General features: G+C 46.3%; 1 protein-coding gene across 6 annotated transcripts in view; it reads right to left on the minus strand.

Moving 5' to 3' along the window:
- The window catches only part of RIN2 (Ras and Rab interactor 2), a 230,951-nt gene that overhangs the window by 182,021 nt on the left and 31,294 nt on the right, over nucleotides 1-17,636 (minus strand). For 4 of the 6 annotated variants that reach the window (XR_011076831.1, XM_068565237.1, XM_068565232.1 and 1 more), the window contains exon 2: nucleotides 6,832-6,941. The exons of the other annotated variants lie outside the window; for them this stretch is intronic. The gene's annotated coding sequence lies outside the window, so the exon portion shown is untranslated. The remainder of the gene's footprint in view (nucleotides 1-6,831; nucleotides 6,942-17,636) is intronic. 6 annotated transcript variants of the gene reach the window in all.

Genomic DNA, 17,636 nt, shown 5'->3' on the forward strand with positions numbered 1-17,636 from the left:
ACACCCCATAGCAGATGCTAAGGGGGCCTCACCCATGTCCCCGCAGCACCCGCCCTCCCATACGTGCCATTTTTTCGACTTTAAGAAAGGTCAATGTTACTTTTCTTTAAAAAAATCACAAATTACCTAGCTCCTCCAAAATATCCATCCTCTGGTACCCACAGCTCTCTTTGATCTGAAGACTGATGGCAGGGGTATGCCTAGGTGGGCCGGAAGACCAAAGAGCTATTGCCCCTTGGAATGGTCCTCACCAATGATGGATGGGGGTTGGTGGATAATGCCCCAGGGTCCTCACTCCCTGGGTGAAGTAACACTGAGGTGAGGTCAGTGCCATCTCCCAGAGCTCCCCGGCGGGCCTGACCCCAGCTGCCCACAGTGGTCATGTGCTTGTGAACACACCTGCTTCCGTTTCTCATCTCACCTCTCCACTCCCCCACCATCCTTCCCACCCAGAAGTGACACACGAATTGGCTCACACAGCTGGTACTTTCTGCCTTATCCCTATGCATTCACGAAGATAGAAACAAGCCACTGAGGCCACAGGCATTTTAGCAGCATTCATAAGGCGCATGCTTTGCATTGATGGGTTAATTAGAAAGCTCTGTCGGGCCAGATACGGTGCCATCATTCAGCAAGGTCTTACTTGCTTGGCCAACATGCGAACACAGTATAAATAACTTACAAGTGTTTGGAAAGACGTACAGGGCCAAGAACACAACAGTCAAGCCACCCTCAGCAGAATGCTTTGTGACTTAGAACTCACAAAAAGCATAAAGTGGCAAGTTTTTTCCATGCTCACTGGGAAGAAGTCCCGTAAATCTATTGCTGCTAATTCCAACCAACATAAAAGCACTCCCGCCTCTCCAGCTCAACTGTATTTGTGCCAGGCGGGAGAGCCAAGGTACTGATCGAGGCAAAGAAAGGACATTTTCACAGAACTCAGAGCGTTCTCCCAAAATGGAGGAAAACATACACATCTATGTAATTGACAATTTATTCATCCCACTGGCTGCTCTTATTTCAGTCCGACACACTTGAGCAACCAGGACGCGCTGATGCCAAGTCAAACCATTTTAGGCAGCTGTGGGGAGGCAGTGGGTTGTCACTGAGGGAGCCGGACAACCCCAGACACCTCCCAAGTCCACGAGGAGCAAAGCCGTGGGACCAGGTGGGGCAGCAATCCCCGGCGAAGGTCCGAGCTACCAGAAGTTCCTGCAACCTGAGGCTGTGTAGCTTTTAATAACCAGGTCATCTCCCATTAATAACAACTTAGACTGTCATTAAAGATTTGAGGCTTTGCCCAGAGTTATAACCAAAACTGCCATTGGTAAAGGCCTTTAAATTTCCCCTTGTATTTGCCCAGTTAGGCAGAAGCAGTGGGCCTTCTGGGTCCTGACCAAGGCCAACAGTAGACACCCCCCAGGACAGGCAGAGTTCACCGCTCGGCCTCTTGACTTGGGCTTGACCATGTGACTTGCATTATCAATACGATAACATAGAAGCAGCAGTGCAGAGGCCTCTGGGTCTCCACCTGCGCCCCCTGCCTCTCCCCTGGTCATGAGAAGAGCTGCCCTGGGCTGCCGCTGTCTGTAAGGCTGGACTTAGAATGCACTCGGGTGGAGCAGGCTTGAGGCCAGACCTCGGCGAGAGGCCAGAAACAGTCACCCAGCTGAGCCCAGCCTGGATCAGCCACTCCTCTTGCCCTCCAATGTGTGCTGGTCCAACCAAGGTCAGCAGAGCTGCCCAGCTGAGCCCAACCCAGATCAGCCAAGCCCCAGCCAACCTTTACTGCAGTAGCTACATAGACGCTTATTATTAATTTTTCCACTGCATCTGGGGGCAGTGTGTTGCACAGGAAGAGTTGAGATGCAGAGAACGAAGGGAAAGTACAGCAAGCCAGGGGAATCCTGCACAATAGGCTCTCCTTCCTTCCTTCCCTGGACAAATGGGGGCAACTTATAGGATATAATTATGAAATTCACAATTGCTTCAAAAGGTCCCCACGATTTCGCTAGGAACACCCCAGCTTCCATGTCCCTTGGTGGGACAATTCCCGGATACCCCGTACATAGTCTGTCACAGGTCCCCAGTGGGACTGAGCCCCGGTTACCCACAGCAGTCACCTGCTCAGGCCCCACCCTGAATGGCCTCTCCCCCCTTCCCTGCCCCAGCTGCACCCCCTCATGCCCTTCTGTAGTACCCATAGAAACTGCCCATAGAAACCCCTGCACCTGAATTTTCGACTCATACTAAGACATGGTTCATTTTACAAATAACATCAAGCACTTGAATGTGCCAGGCATCATGACACACAGGTGACTTCACCTCTCTGTACCTCAGTTTCCTCATCTGTAAAATGGGGACAAAACCACTGCCCCTCAGGACCGTTGTGAGAAAAGAAAGTGTAACGTGCCTAGAACAGGACCTGGCTTGTGGCAAAGCCTTTAATAAATGCTACTGTTTTCAAGCTATTCTTGTTTCTCCTTATTACCATCAGGCTTCCAAGCTGCACCCGCCTATTGGAAAGAATGGGTAGGACTGAGGAAAAGAAAAAGGAAAAAAAGAGAATGAAGAAAAAGGAACACATTCCATCTTCATGAAACCACTTTAAAAGTCTCAGCCAGCTGATGGCAGCACTGCCTTTAACTAAACCATGAGCAGGGCCATAAACGAGAATCTCCATCGACTATATTTGGTTCAGGACGTTCTTGTGCATGGAGAGCAGGGGAAGCCTGAGAACCAGAGATGGTACAAGAGGGGCGTCCGGGGGGAGATGCCGGTGGGGTCCCGCTCCTCGGAGCACGTGGCTGGGGCACACGAGCCCTTCCCAGAGGAACTGGGAGGAACTGAGTGAGGAATATTTCAAAGGGACTCAGCAGGGGCCCGAGGACTTGGGCAGAGGACCAGGCTTGCCCAGCCCCCACCAGAGCATTCCCGGGGCTGCTGTGAAGCAGGGTGCTCAGACCCGGCCTCAGGGGTGGGGTGGGGGGCTTAGGACTCTGCTGGAAATTCCCCACCCTGATTACCCAGGGCTCCTGATTACCTGGGGGAGGGCGGGGTTTCCCCCAGGTAGCTGCTTCTTGCTGCTGCTGAATTCTCTAGGGTGACACCTTCCTAAGCACAGTCCTCAGACCTCAGACCTCCTTCCAAGCAGCGGCCGGGGAGGGGGAGGGATGACACCCCGCTGTCCTGATTACACCTGGCTGGGCAGCCGTTTCTGTCTGACCTGCAGGCCACACAGCATGGCGGTGTTCAGGGCCACGCACCGTGGTACCCAAAGCATAGCCCAGCTTCGAACCCTGCTCTGGCCACTGCCCACCTGTGTGATCCAGGCAAGTTCCTGAACCTCTCAGCACTCGGTTTCCCCATCTGTAAAGCGAGGATAACTCAGTCTCAGCCTTCTAGGGCCACTGTGACAAGGAGATGCAAAACAAATGTCAGGAGGCTGGGACCCGAGGGTGCAAGGTGAAGCCTCCTTGAAATGCCATGGTAAAAGGGAGGCAGCAGACAGACCATTCGACCCTTCCCCTCCCCTCCAGCAAACAAACCCATCAGACAAACCACATGCACTTGAAGCCTCAGGGGCAGGAAGCAGACGGCACTGAGTCTGTCCCCGGATTGTCGGATTCCGCACAGGGCACCTTCTGCTGACCCAGACGTGAAGGCGGCTCCTCACCACCTCTGATCTGCCTGCCACCCCCAGCAGACAGAGGGAGAGAAAACTGCAGCAAAGGAAAAGAAACCCTCTTTGCTACCAACTATCCACCCTGTGCTCTGCCTCTATCCCCCCCTCCCCCTGACCTGTCTCAACACCCCCTTTTCCAGACTTGGGAGCTGGAGAACTGGGGGGAGGTGTGGCACCCAGGGCTCTTCTCTTCTGTGTCCATCTCAGCCTCTCCTGCTAGCCTCTCCTCTCAATCCAGTTCCATTTTCTCATAAGTTATAAAGTGCATAAGGAGTTTCATTTCCACCACCTGCAAGGTAGCGCTGCCAATGTCCTCCGCACAATACCGCATCTTACTGGGTGTGCGCACTTCCGCAGTGGCCACGGTTCTCCACGCTCCCTGCGAGCTTGCCCCTTTGCAGGCTTTGCAAACCCTGCCACCACGGGTGGAGTCTACTCCTCATCTCTCGGATCTGAACTGTCCTGTGACTTGCTCTGGCCAACAGAAAGCGGCAGAAGTGGCCCTGTGTCCTTCTCAAGCCCCAGCCTCAAGAAGCCGTGCACGTGCGTCCTCTTGGAGTCCTGCCTAACCTGCTGAGGGGAGGGGAGCAGAGCAGAGGTGGGTCACCTGGACCGAGGCTTCCTCCACCTGTCAGCTCCCAGCCAACCAGTCAGCCCAGAAAACCCAGCTAGACCAGCTGACCCAGGTGGCCTGAACTTCCGACCTGCAGAATCGTGAACTAAATCCATGGCTATTATTTGAAGCTACTAAGTTTTGGGGGGTTTGTTAGACAGCAAAAGCTGACTGATAGATTAGGCACTAAAAAAAGATGATTAAGCATTTAAACTTGCCTAACATTTTGCATGCATTCATTTATCCTTCTTAAAAAACAAAATCCTTGGGACTTCCCTGGCGGTCCAGTGGTTGGGATTCGGCGCTTTCACTGTCATGGCCAGGGTTTGATCCCTGGCTGGGGAACTAGGATCCCAGAGGCCAAAATAAAAGAAACAAATACCCTCATATTCTGGTCCTGCTGATACTCTACCTACTGAACGTAGGGTCCAGTGCTGGACACTCTGGACAATGTAGAGAGAAGAGTTGTCCCCAGTTCTGGAGCAGCTGCAATGCCACGCAGACATGGAACTAAATTCAAGTTGAAAGACACAAGGCCACCGATACTATGAGCAAAGGCCAACCACGATGAGTGTGGATGTTACATGTCACATTTCAACATTCATACTGAAGTCAATTCTCCAATGCTGCACCTCTGAAAATATCTTCCACTTGAATAACAACCCACTGAGAAATATTGTCTCAGAGCTCTGCCAGTTCCTGTTATTGTTTAGTTTACTGTTGCATTTTGTGGGAGTTCTTTGTTTATAAAAGTGAAACCCAAAGATGTTTTATCTAACAGGGGAAACAAAGGAAGTGACAAAGAAACCTTGACCTCAAAAGACAAACCTTTAGCACCAAGATAAGACTTCAGTATTTATACCTGGAATTTTGCACTTCCTTATATGCTACCATCATCCTTCTCAAGAAAATTCACACTTAACGGCTCTTTGGTATTTATTTAACTTGCATTTATTCACTGTCTACTACAGGTTAGAGGCTGTGCTAAAAAATGAGAAATAGGAGACACAGACCAGGCTCTGGCCTCACGGAACCTGAAGTCAAACAGGGGTGACACAGAAACATGACTATTACTTCACATGATATGCATCTCGTGTAACACGAGCAGATACCGTGAATCTAAGCTCTCGGAGGGAAAGCAGGCAGCTTCCCGAGAGGACTGTATGTTTAAGGCAGGATCCCAGGGTTTAATTAGGATTCAAATTAAGGAAAGAGAGTCAGAACAAACTATGTTAAAGCTAGTTCTCCAAAGTTGTATTCTCTGGTCCTCCTATTCCAAATGGTTTGCCTTCTCTGAGACGGCTGTATTTGAGGGGCAGCAAAGGCCCCAGCTCCCAGTGCAGAAGGAATGGGCCCTGGGGCAGGGGGGGATCTCACAAGCTGGGCATCAGGGAGCCCTGGGTTCCAATCCCAGCTCTTCGTGTGGCCTTGGGTGAGTCACTTCATCTGACTCGGCCTCCTTCCTCTTTCTTGTAAATCTGTGTAATGAATGACATCTACCTTCAACGGTGTCGCGGTGGGTTTACATGAGAGAACACCAAGCAGTGACGATGTTTATCCTCTCCTGAACCTGCTGCAGGGACAGGGCTCCGCGGGGACAGTTCACTTTGTCCGCACTCCACTCGGCAGCGGTGGGGCAGCTCCGAGGCTGGGGGCTGGCGCCACTGGAAGTCTCCCTCACGTGTCAGTGGGGCCCTGGAGGGGCTGTCGGCTGGAACCCCTACTCGGGGCCTTTCCACGGGGCCCAGCTGGTCTCACAGGCAGGCCTGCCCGGAGCGTGAGCGCTGGCTGGGAGCCACGTACGCTTTGCTGATCTCGGCTTTGAGGTCACTCAGTGTCACCTCTGCCACCTTCCCTGTGAAGGTGGTCACCGAGTCCCACCCAGACTCAAGAGGAGGGAAAGCAGAACTCCCAGCTTGAGGGGACCCGGCAAGGTTCTGGAAGAGCAGCGATACCACGGTGGCCATTTAGAGAAACTATGATCCGCCACGGTGACCTATGCTGACATCCCTCTGATGCTAAGTCCCTTTCATACAGAGATCTATGATTCCTTGAAAAAAATAAAATAGATGAAACGCGGGCATGGGGAGAAAGGCAAGCGGGGGATGCATGAGAAAGAGGAAGAGGCTTTTCCCTTGGGATGGGGTCACCATCAGGACCATCTGCCCTCAGTAATCAACCAGGTTCTTTGCGCTCCCTGGTGGCCCAGCTCTAAGATGAGAACGAAATGAATGAATGCCTTAAAGCGCTGGGGCCTGCCACGCAGTTGGCGCTCCATAAAGGTGCGCGGTTACAGTTTACTCTCTGGAGCTCCTGAGCTGTCCTCATGTTGGTTGGGCCCTGCAGCCACTGCATGGCAACAGAATCCCTTAGGTACCAGGAAACAGGTAAGCATCCTCCCTGATCCTCTGTCAGAGAAAGGTCACATCCACAGCAGCGCACCAAGCCAGAGCACACCGTATCCCCGCACACTGAGGAACTTGGAAACCAAAGAGTCCAGGCCGCGGCGCACTGGGCTTCAGTCGTCACTTACCCTTCACGCCAGCATCTCTCACTCCAGCCCCCACCTGCCCAGCATCCTGGAGGGCTTGAACTGTTATCTTCTCCGGCGGAAGCTCAGAAGTCCACATGTCCTTTATCCATCTACAACACACAGAATTGGCCACTTTGCATTTGTACGCATGGGTGCTGAGAGGGGTGGAGGTGCTGGGAGGGGGTGCTGAGAGGTGAGGGCACAGTCATCCTGGGTGTCTGCGTGGGGTCGGTTCCAGGACCTGTGGATACCAAAACCCACAACGTCCAAGTTCCTTATCATTAAGCTCCATGCCTTGGCCTGGGTTACTCAATAAATATTTATATTTGACGGTACTTGGAGGCCTTTAGTCAAATGCTAACAATCGTTCTCCCCTTTGGTAACACATCAGTGGCTGTGACGTTTCTTCTCCCAATTAAAAAAATTTTTTTAATTAAAAGAATTTTTTATCTTCACTTTCCAAGGTTCCATGTCTTTTCTCCTGGTTCTCAGTATCTGGGAAAGTTAGAAGCCAGCCTTTCATTCATCAAGAATAGCATGCTTGGGGGGGATGATGAATTGGGAGATTGGGACTGACGTATATACACTGCTGTATGTAAAGTGGATAACTAATGAGAACCTGCTGTATAGCACACAGAATGCTGCTACTCAACGCTCTGTGGTGACCTAAATGGGAAGGAAATCTAAAAAACAGTGGATATATGTATACATATAGCTGACTCACTTCGCTGTACAGAGGAAACTAACACAACATTATAAAGCAACTATACTCCAATAAAAATAAAACGAATAAAAAAATAAAAACGGAGGTGTACGTAGTATGTGAATACAATCGGCCTTCGTACTGGAAGTTCCGCATCTGCAGATTCAACCTCCTTGGATCGAAATTTCGAGAAATTGAACCCACGGATGTGGAGGGCAGACTGTACCTCGAAGGGTTTTTTCTTCCTATTTTGATCCCTATTCCCACCTCTGGGCCAGGTAATGCAAGAGGGGACTTGCTTTACCAGAATGTTCTCTACACCCCTATGCCAACACCCAGATATCTAAAACTCCAAATAGTCTTCCACGTTAAAAAAGGAACTAATCAGCAAGGATGCTGTCTTCCCCATGAATTCAGTGACAATTTGTTCCTTTAGCCCTTGCATTACCTCAGCTCCAACAATGTAAACAGTCCTGAAATCTTCAAGTCTAAGATTTGGAGATGGGACAGAATGTGAAATTCCCAAATGATTCCATTTCTTTTTCTTTTTTCCTAACAACACCCTCACCTTTTCAGAATTACCTAAGTGCATGAATGCAGTCATCTTGCTTACAAACAAACAGAAAACAAAACATAAATGCTAGATCAATGCTCAAGTTTCCTTTAGCAACCTAAATGTCCACTGACAGAGGAATGGATAAAGAAGATGTGGTACATAACTACAATGGAACATCACTCAGTCATAAAAAAGAATGAAATAATGCCATTTGCAGCAACATGGAAGGACCTAGAGATTATCACACTAAGTAAGTCAGATAGAGAAGACAAATATGATATGACTTCACTTATTTGTGGAATCTCAAATATGATACAAATGAACTTATTTACAAAACAGACTCACAGACTTTGAAAACAAACTTGTTGTTACCAAAGTGGGGGAGGGATAAATTAGGAGTTTGGGATTAACATACACACACTACCGCATACAAAACAGATGATCAACAAGGACCTACTGTATAGCACAGGGAACTCTACTCAATATTCTGTAATAACCTATAAGGGAAAAGAATCTGAAAAAGAATAGATACATGTATATGTATAACTGATTCACTTTGCTGTGCACCTAAAACTAACACAGCATTGTAAATCAACTATACTCCAATATAAAATAAAAATTAAATTAAAAAAAGCTCAAGTTTCCTTTGACCGTCACCACTAATACCTGCAGCCTGCATCCTTGGCACACGTGGACACTGTCAGAACTTGAAAGGATATCTTTCCAGATCAATTCTGTGCAAACATTCAATCTCTCTCTCTCTCTCTCTCTCTCTCACACACACACACACACACACACGTGTTTCTTTTCTAAATAAATGTTTATGTGTCGTCCTGCACATTGCTTATTCCATTCTCAGGATGTCTTATCAGGGTTCCTACATCAGTATAAAAGGATGAACTCATCCTTTTTTTTTTAAACTCTTTCATCAGTATTTCATAGTCTCACTGCTCCGCCAGGCTGTGTAACTGGTCGCTGACCTCCTTGCCAGCACCTCCCCTGGTATCCTCCCCAGCACATGGCACACACACCCCCTCCTTCATTCCCTGGGTTCACATTTTCTGGCCTGGAATAGCCTCCCCGCCCTCTCCATGTACTTGAGAAGGCTCAGCTCTAAGGCGTGGAGGCAACATATTTGGTCTTGAATCCCAGTTGAATCTCTCAGACAAGTTACTTAATTGTTACTTACTTGGGTTCCTTCTGTGTCAAGTGGGGTGACTGTAATAGCACCTGCCTCAAAGGGTTGTTCTAAGGATCAAGTAAAATAACCACAGAAAGCACAGGCCCGTTTCAGGTTACTTAGCAAATGCTCAATAAACGTTCACCGCCACCCGCCGTCACCAACATCAGTCAATGTCATCATCATCCTCACTTTTTTTTTTTTTTGATAATAATTTAAATCCCACTTTCCATCTTAATTCAGATTTTCCTCTGAACCCCTATTTCACGTGTAGATAGGGCTACTGAAAAATAATCCCAATAAGCTTCAAGCTCCATTTACATCACTTATAAAGTCTTCTCTTTTTAAAATTTTTTTTCTTTTTTCATGGAAAGGCATTTTATTTTAAATATAGCAGTGTGTACATGTCAATCCCAAACTCCCAATCCATCCTTCCCCCACCCCTTCCCCCAGCAACCATAACTTTGTTCTCTCTGTGAGTCTGCCTCTGTTTTATAAATAAGTTCATTTGTACTATTATTATTATTTTAGATTTCACATATAAGTGATATTATATGATATTTGTCTTTCTCTGTCTGACTTATTTCACTTAGTATTATAACCTCCAGGCCCATCCACGTTCCTGCAAATGACATTATTTCATTCTTTTTTATGCTGAGTCATATTCCATTGTATATATGCACCACATCTTTATCCATTCATCTGCTGATGGGCATTTAGGTTGCTTCCACGTCTTGGCTATTGTAAATAGTGCTGCAATGCACACTGGGGTGCAGGTATCTTTTTGAATTACAGTTTTCATCTTGTCCAGATATATGCCCAAGAGTGGGATTGCTGGATCATATAGTAGTTCTATTTTTAGTTTTCTGAGGAACCTCCATATTGTTCTCCATAGTGGCTGCACCAATTTACATTTCCGTCAACCACATAGGAGGGTTCCCTTTTCTCCACACCCTCTCCAGCATTTATTGTTTGTAGATTTTTTGATGATGGCCATTCTGACTGGTGTGAGGTGATACCTCACTGTAGTTTTGATTTGCATTTCTCTAATAATTAGCGATGTTGAGCATCTTTTCAAGTACCTCTTGGCTATCTGTAATGTCTTCTCTGGAGAAATGTCTCTGTAGGTCTTCTGCCCATTTTCTGATTGGGTTGTTTGGTTTTTTTTGATAGTGAGCTGCATGAGCTGTTTGTAAATTTTGGAGACTAATCCCTTGTCAGTTGCATCGTTTGCAAATATTGATATTTTCTCCCATTCTGTGGGTTGTCTTTTCATTTTGTTTATGGTTTCCTTTGCTGTGCAGAAGCTTTTGAGTTTAACTAAGTCCCACTTGTTTATTTTTGTTTTTATTTCCATTACACTATACAATGTCTTCTGATCTTTGCTAATAGATCAATAAGAGGTCGGGTTAATTTACTGGCCACTGTATCCAGGTGGGCTGCACAGTCACACAGAGCAAAGGGGCCCAGTGAGGAAAGGAAGCTTACCCTTTCAAGGCATAAAAAATCCAGTGCTTCCTCCATTATATTGTTTCTACTGTAATATTAATTAAGTATGGACAAATAAAATAACTAGGTATCAAGACCTTATTCTCATGAGCTTGTACAAGTATAAAACCAAGCACAATGACAAATTATATAAGAACAAGAATGTAAACCAATACGATTAGAAGTAACAAGATTAATTTAATGTAAGGGATGATGTTGTTTTGCTGAAACTCATCCCTTGTGACGTGAGGATAGTGGAGTTGCATCTTCTGTGAGGGAAGGGCTAACGGAAGAGAATCAGTCAAGGGTCACCCTTCAAGGTAAGCTGCTGTATGGAGAGGCACCCACACACAGACCACCTGGGGAAATCGCAGACTCCAAGGGGAAGAGCAGGTGAAGCTGCTCGCACGATTCAAATGACACCAACCTCTCTTCCACTCTCTGCGTTCTCCTTACGTGTTACCCACGTGTCTCTGCCTGAACCTCTGTGAACTTCATCCACTTGCCCCACTAGACTGCGCTTGCCTTCACCTGGGGCAAAGCATCTATGCCCTCAGACCCCCTGTTCCCTCCTCCTCCCCTCCAACAATTCCAATCTGTGGGAAGACTTGGCCCCAAGGCAAATTAAAGAAACACAAACCAGAGGCAGGACTGAAATTACCTGGCAAGACTTGGCTACAAGGCTCAACCCCTGCCAGGGTCGCACCCCTGGCTGCACGGCTAAGAAGGTTTAAGCAACAAAGCAAACCCCATGGCCAGGTCACACCTGAAATCAATTACAGCAGAATTTCTGGGCGTGGACCCACACAGTCTTAATTTTCAAAGCCCATTGGGTGACTCCAATGTTGAGTGAAGGTTGAGAACCAGTGATCTAGCGATTAACGGCTTTCAATCTCTTTGGACGTCTGCCCACAGGAATACAGTTCACATCATGACCCAGACCTACACGCACACATACAGCACAGAAACAAACATTTTATAAAACAGTACCTAACTCTTACAACCTGACGTTTTCCAGTGCATTCACTTTCATTGACAGCAATGCTGGACGTGCCCATTAACGAGTCATAAGCCACTAGTCCAGTAGAAGTCATGACCCACAGTTGGATACACATTGCCTTAGATGACCCAGAATATAGTTAGATGAATTATGAACCATTATCCTTAAAATAAAAACACAATTCAAACATTCCCAAAGAGGATACATGAACCCGTGAGCGTAAGTCCATACTTACAGATGCCCATTTTGAAAATCTTTATTATACTCCAATCTCTCATTTGACAAAACAGGAAAGGCCAAACTCGTATGTCCGTCCACTCAGTGTGCACATATGTCTGTGTATGTTCTGCTTTGCCCACTAACCACGATTTCACATCTATATTATCAGGCAGCATTTTGTCTGCTTGAAATATCCTGAAATTATTACATTGTGGACGCCCGAACGTAGAGCTTTTAGAGCTTAATTACACTGTTTCAATGTGTGCAGAGGTGCTGGTCTTAATTTTTCCTTTGTCCATATACCCTGGTGCATCGCACAGTATGGAGCATGAAGTAGGCACTTGCATTAATACCTGTTGACTGAGTTTTAGCATTCTGGCATAGATTTCCAACTTGGATTTAACAAAATAGTATACTAGGGAGGCTGATAAACCTATCTGGCCTTCCAGAAAAGGGGCTTTGCTATCCCCAGCCATATCTCAATAGTTACCATGCTCCTAACATCAGGCTATAGTTGTAGGTATCCGGTGCTCTTGCCGCACAAGCAAATTAGAATTCAATGTTGCTTCCAGCACCCATTTTTCACTAATGTTGCTGCATGTTGAAATATTTTAATACATTGAATAAAATATATTAAAATTCATTTTACCTATTTCTTTTAACATTTTTTAATGTAACTCCTAGAAAATTTAGAATGACATGTGGCTCACATTATATTTCTATTGGACAGCATTTCTCTGTGGAACAGCCCTCAAAGTCATAATTATGGGCTCCTAGTACTACTGTCTCCTACGTCTTGGTTGGTGTACTTGCTGTATTCTAAACACACGCACACAAAAACACACAAACACACACAAAAACACACACACAAAGACACAGACACATACACACAAAGACACACAGATGTACACAAAGACACACACAAAGACACACACACAAAAAGACACACAAAGACACGTACATATAAATACACACAGATGTACACAAAGACACGTACACACACAAAGACACAGACATAGACACAAAGACACATACAAAGACACACACACACACAGACACACAAAGACACAGACACAGAGACACAGACACACATATACAAAGACACACACACACACAAAGACAGACACACATATTCAAAGACACACACACACAAAGACACACACACACAAAGACACAGAAACACACACAAAGACACAGACACAGACACACACACAGACACATACACATACACACAAAGATGCACAGATGTACACAAAGACACACACACAAAAAGACACACACACACAAAGACACATACATATAAATACACGTACATATAAATACACACAGATGTACACAAAGACACATACACACACACAGACACAGACAAAGACACACACAGACACACAAAGACACAGACACACACATACAAAGACACACACACACAAAGACACAGACACACAGACACACACACACACACACACACACACACGGAGGATGCTCAGCCTAAAACCCCTCACCCTCTGCTGCCACCTCCTGCTCCAATCCAGGCTTTCCTTTAAGATCCATCTCAAAATACAGCAGGTCACCGCAGGCGCGTATGAAGGACTGATGGCACGCCAGGCACTACGCCAATTGCTTTCCCCCGACTCCCTTACACCATCACAGCAGCCTCGTGAGGCAAGTAGCATTATAGTCTCAATTCAAAGCAGGACAAAGTGAAGTGAGCTGCTTAGCACCATGAGCTGGTCATGGCAAAACCCAGATCTGTCACCACTGTCCCCGCCTTTAACCCCCTTGGTGGCCCTTGCCCCCTCCCCAAGTCTGCTCTGGGTCCCGTGTATCATGTGTCCCTCACTCCTTTGAAGCCTCACTGCACTTGGTTAATACATCTTCATTTACATGCCTTTCCACAGCATGGATTACTATGTTGTACTATCATGATCTTGATTTTGTCTGATCCATACAATTTCCTCTGAAGACCAGGATGAACTCTGCTCTTGCTTAAGTCTTCATGGAACACGGCACTTTGGGACATCAGTCAGTGTTTGACTAATACACAGCATAATATATATCTGAATGTCCTCCTCTCACCACCTTCTACAAATAATAAACTTTCGCTGTTGAAAAGGGAATTGGGGAAATTGGTGTGGACGCCGGCTGCTGACAGGCGGAACCTAAAAGGGGCGGCAAAGGAGAGCTGCTGGGCGTCTAAGGTCCCCTCCGGCGGGGCCACCTGTGAGGACCTTCTTAGCTTCTCTCGTTCAGCTCATGCTGTCAGGTTGACCCTGTCTTTGACCTTGTCCCTAGAGGGCATCCTCACCCCCACCTACCCAACCACAGAAAACTGCCTGAGAAGAAACTGATGGGGGAGGGAAGGAAGGAAATATGTAAGGAATTAGGAGAGTAATTATGGGTATTTCCAACACACCAACATTTCTGGTAAGTCTAGAAGACTCTATCCTTTAGCTATTTTATTGTCTGAGTGGGCACAAAAAAAAGTCAGAATGAAGACCGATAGTCATAAATCATTCCAAATGCTGGCTTTGCATGAGAATAGTAACATTTCCCAAAAAATATCTCCTGTTAACAGCTCTAGAAACATTTATCCCAAGGAATAATTTACTTTTTGGTAATATTAATAGAAGTTACAATACCTATGAAAAATAAGCTATCTATACCTATGCAAATTTGCTATATATTTTCTATTCCCTTTCCAAAGACTTTTGTGTAATTGAGAAATTTTAGATTACTTCCGATGACTTTAAAATAGACCTATTAGTTAACTTTCCTTATGCAATGATCTCGGTTTTTCCCTCAGAAGCCAGGTTGCCATGACTTTATGAAATTTTTCTCACCTCCAGGGGAGGGGCATACCTCCTCTCCTGGTGGATCCTCTTTTACTCTGATATGTTTTCTTTCAAAGGACAAATCGAGAATTTTGTTGCCCTTTGGCAATCCAAACCTTAGCACTGTACTAACTCACTAAATTAGATTCTTTGACCTTTGCTTAAACATGTAAGATTAAAGTAAATAAGATCTACAAGATTGTTTTAAATAATTTTCTCGAATAAATAAGTTCACTATTGTGGAAACGTCTTCTTAACTTCAGAAACGACCAGCATTTCTAGGAATGCAGATACATCCGTGGTAACTCTGCAACCTTTTCTGTTTCTATTCTGCCAGTTAAGGAAAGGGCCAGTAGTTCATTTGTTTATTCACTTTAATAAATATTTGCTGGATTTTGCTCAAGGTCTCAGCTGGACACTGCAGGGACACAAACAGGGCCCTGTTTTTAAATGTGAGTATCTGAAAGAGATGCAGAAGATGAGTGGAGTTTCAACGGGGGAGCAAGAGGAAAGGCATTTTAGAGAAAACCACTTGACCAAAAGCAGATGTGCCAAGGTCAAAGCATTAGAACACCAGTTGGCCTTGGGAGGACTGGGGATGGGAGTGGGCAGGCAGTCCAGGAAAGGGCCGGGACCAAGGGTGGGGCTTCCACTGTACAATGTAAACCTAGGGGAGCCACCGAAGTCTGTGTTGGGGTGGGGTGTTAGAGGTGGAAGGGCCACTTAGGGCAGATAATGAAGACCTGAACCATGAACTATGACCTTGAACTAGGAAAGACGGTACCGGACACGAGAGCTGTTACAGAGGGCGACTGCCGTACATGAGGAAGCTCCAAAAGGGCCCCCGAGAGGACAAGGATGCCGTGAGAAGGAGCTGGTGCAGGCAGGTGACGATTATTATATTGCTAGATAAGTTGAGTCTAAGTGGAAAAGTCCAACACTAGTTGAAAAATTAACAGGAATAAATGTGTATTTCTGTTTCAGGATAGAAGTCCCCTCCCCCCCAACCCACATACACAGATAGAGAATGAAGGACAAGTGGTTAACAGCTGCCCTTGTGATCGACAAGGCCAGGGGTCAAGTTTCCTGTGTGGGAAGCAGGCATCCTGACCGCTGGCCTTATTAAAACTAGAGGAATTGAGTGGGTGTGTGATTATTTCACTTTTGGATGAGTTGAGTCTGAGGTTCCAGGGGCAGGCGGGGGGGAATCCAGAGCATGGCCACTGCGCCATTAGGAATGAAATCTCGCTCCAGCCTTCTGTCTGAGGTCACTTCTCTCCATTGTGACCTAGGACATTAGGCAAGTTGCTCACCATGCTTCATCGGAAAGCTCGAGGATGGCACCGATGTTCTCAGCTGCTGCGTTTTTGGAGGGTTACCCCATTCGAGGACAAGGTAAATGGGTCTCTCCAGCATTCTCTCCTATCACTTACTTCTGCCAAAAGCAGTAGATATTTAAAGCTCTAAAACTACAAAAAAGAAAACCTCCTGAAAATAACTCAATTCTTTTCCAGTGGAAAGGTCAGTTTGTAAGCTACATCTAGAGACGTTCCGGTTAAAAATTATCCAAAACAAAACCACTACAAAAGGTATTAGGCATAGTTACTCCTTCTTCAAAACAGTCCTTATTTGTTTAGTCACTGAGGCTCCATTCATTCTAGATACTCAACACTGCATAACAAATCACCACAAGAGTCAGTGGCTTGAAACAGCCATCATTTCATTCTCTCTCTGGTTTCTGAGGGTCTGGAATTCAGGCAGGGCTTGGCTGGGTGGTTCCGGATGAGAGTCCTGAATGTGACTGCAGTCACAGAGAAAGGAGCTGGAGCTGGAATAAAGGGCGGGAGCGGGGGTGGGGGGCGGAGAGACAGCCGGCACAGGTGGAGCGTGGCAGGGCATCTTTCTCTTACTTCTTGTAGGTTCAGACCATGCAGTCTCTTCCCATGGACTAGTCTGGGCTTCCTCACAGCATGGCGGCCTCAGCATGGTCCAGAGAGCAAGGTGGAGAATGCATCACCTTTTCCAACTCATCCTCAGAAGTAAGGCAGTGTTATTTTTGCCACATTCTACTGGTTACAAGTGAGACTCAAACCTAGCCAGATTCAAAGGGAAGAGATGGGACTTTATCTCTTGATGGCGGGTGGGCAAAGAGAACATGTGACGATGGTGTGTCCATCTTTAGAGAAATGAGCCTCCCCCAGTCTAAGGTTAGCTGTGTATGGCAGATGTCACATACAAGGAAGCCATCGTCATTCTCATTTCCGAGGTATGTAAACCAGGCAAAGCATTTCTAAGCTGCTTGTCACACAGAGGAGGGGAAGAAACCATCGTATCCCTGTATTTTAGCCCCTATGCAACTTTAAAGATAATACAACATGTGGAAAGTACCTTGTGAACTTGAAGTTGTCGTGGTCATTCAATGCAATTTGGAAACATCTCTGAAAAGTTTGTTATCTCTGAAATTCTGACATATTATCAAGGGAGATGACGCTCTCCTTGGCAAGCTTTATCTTCTTAACAAATAGCACTTGACTTGCCCTTAGACGGTATTTGGGTATTTCCTAGAGTCTCATTTAATAGAGAACTTGGAAAGTAAAAACCATCACCAAGACTGGCCTTATAAACTGTTTCTCATTGGAAGAGACAGTAAATACAGTTGTGGGCAAGGAATGCTTGCCTTGGGCTGCAGTTTAGGAAGGAAAGTGCAACACAGCAGGTGCCAGGTGATTGGTCAGTCTGCTGTCCTCGGAAGGGATGGTCCCAAGGACAACATTACCATCTGCAAACTGAAGCTCACTTCTTCTCCTGGGTTCAGCCAACTCTCATTTCAC

This window comes from Eschrichtius robustus, chromosome 16 (assembly GCF_028021215.1).
Source record: "Eschrichtius robustus isolate mEscRob2 chromosome 16, mEscRob2.pri, whole genome shotgun sequence".
NCBI classification, from domain to species: Eukaryota; Metazoa; Chordata; class Mammalia; order Artiodactyla; family Eschrichtiidae; genus Eschrichtius; species Eschrichtius robustus.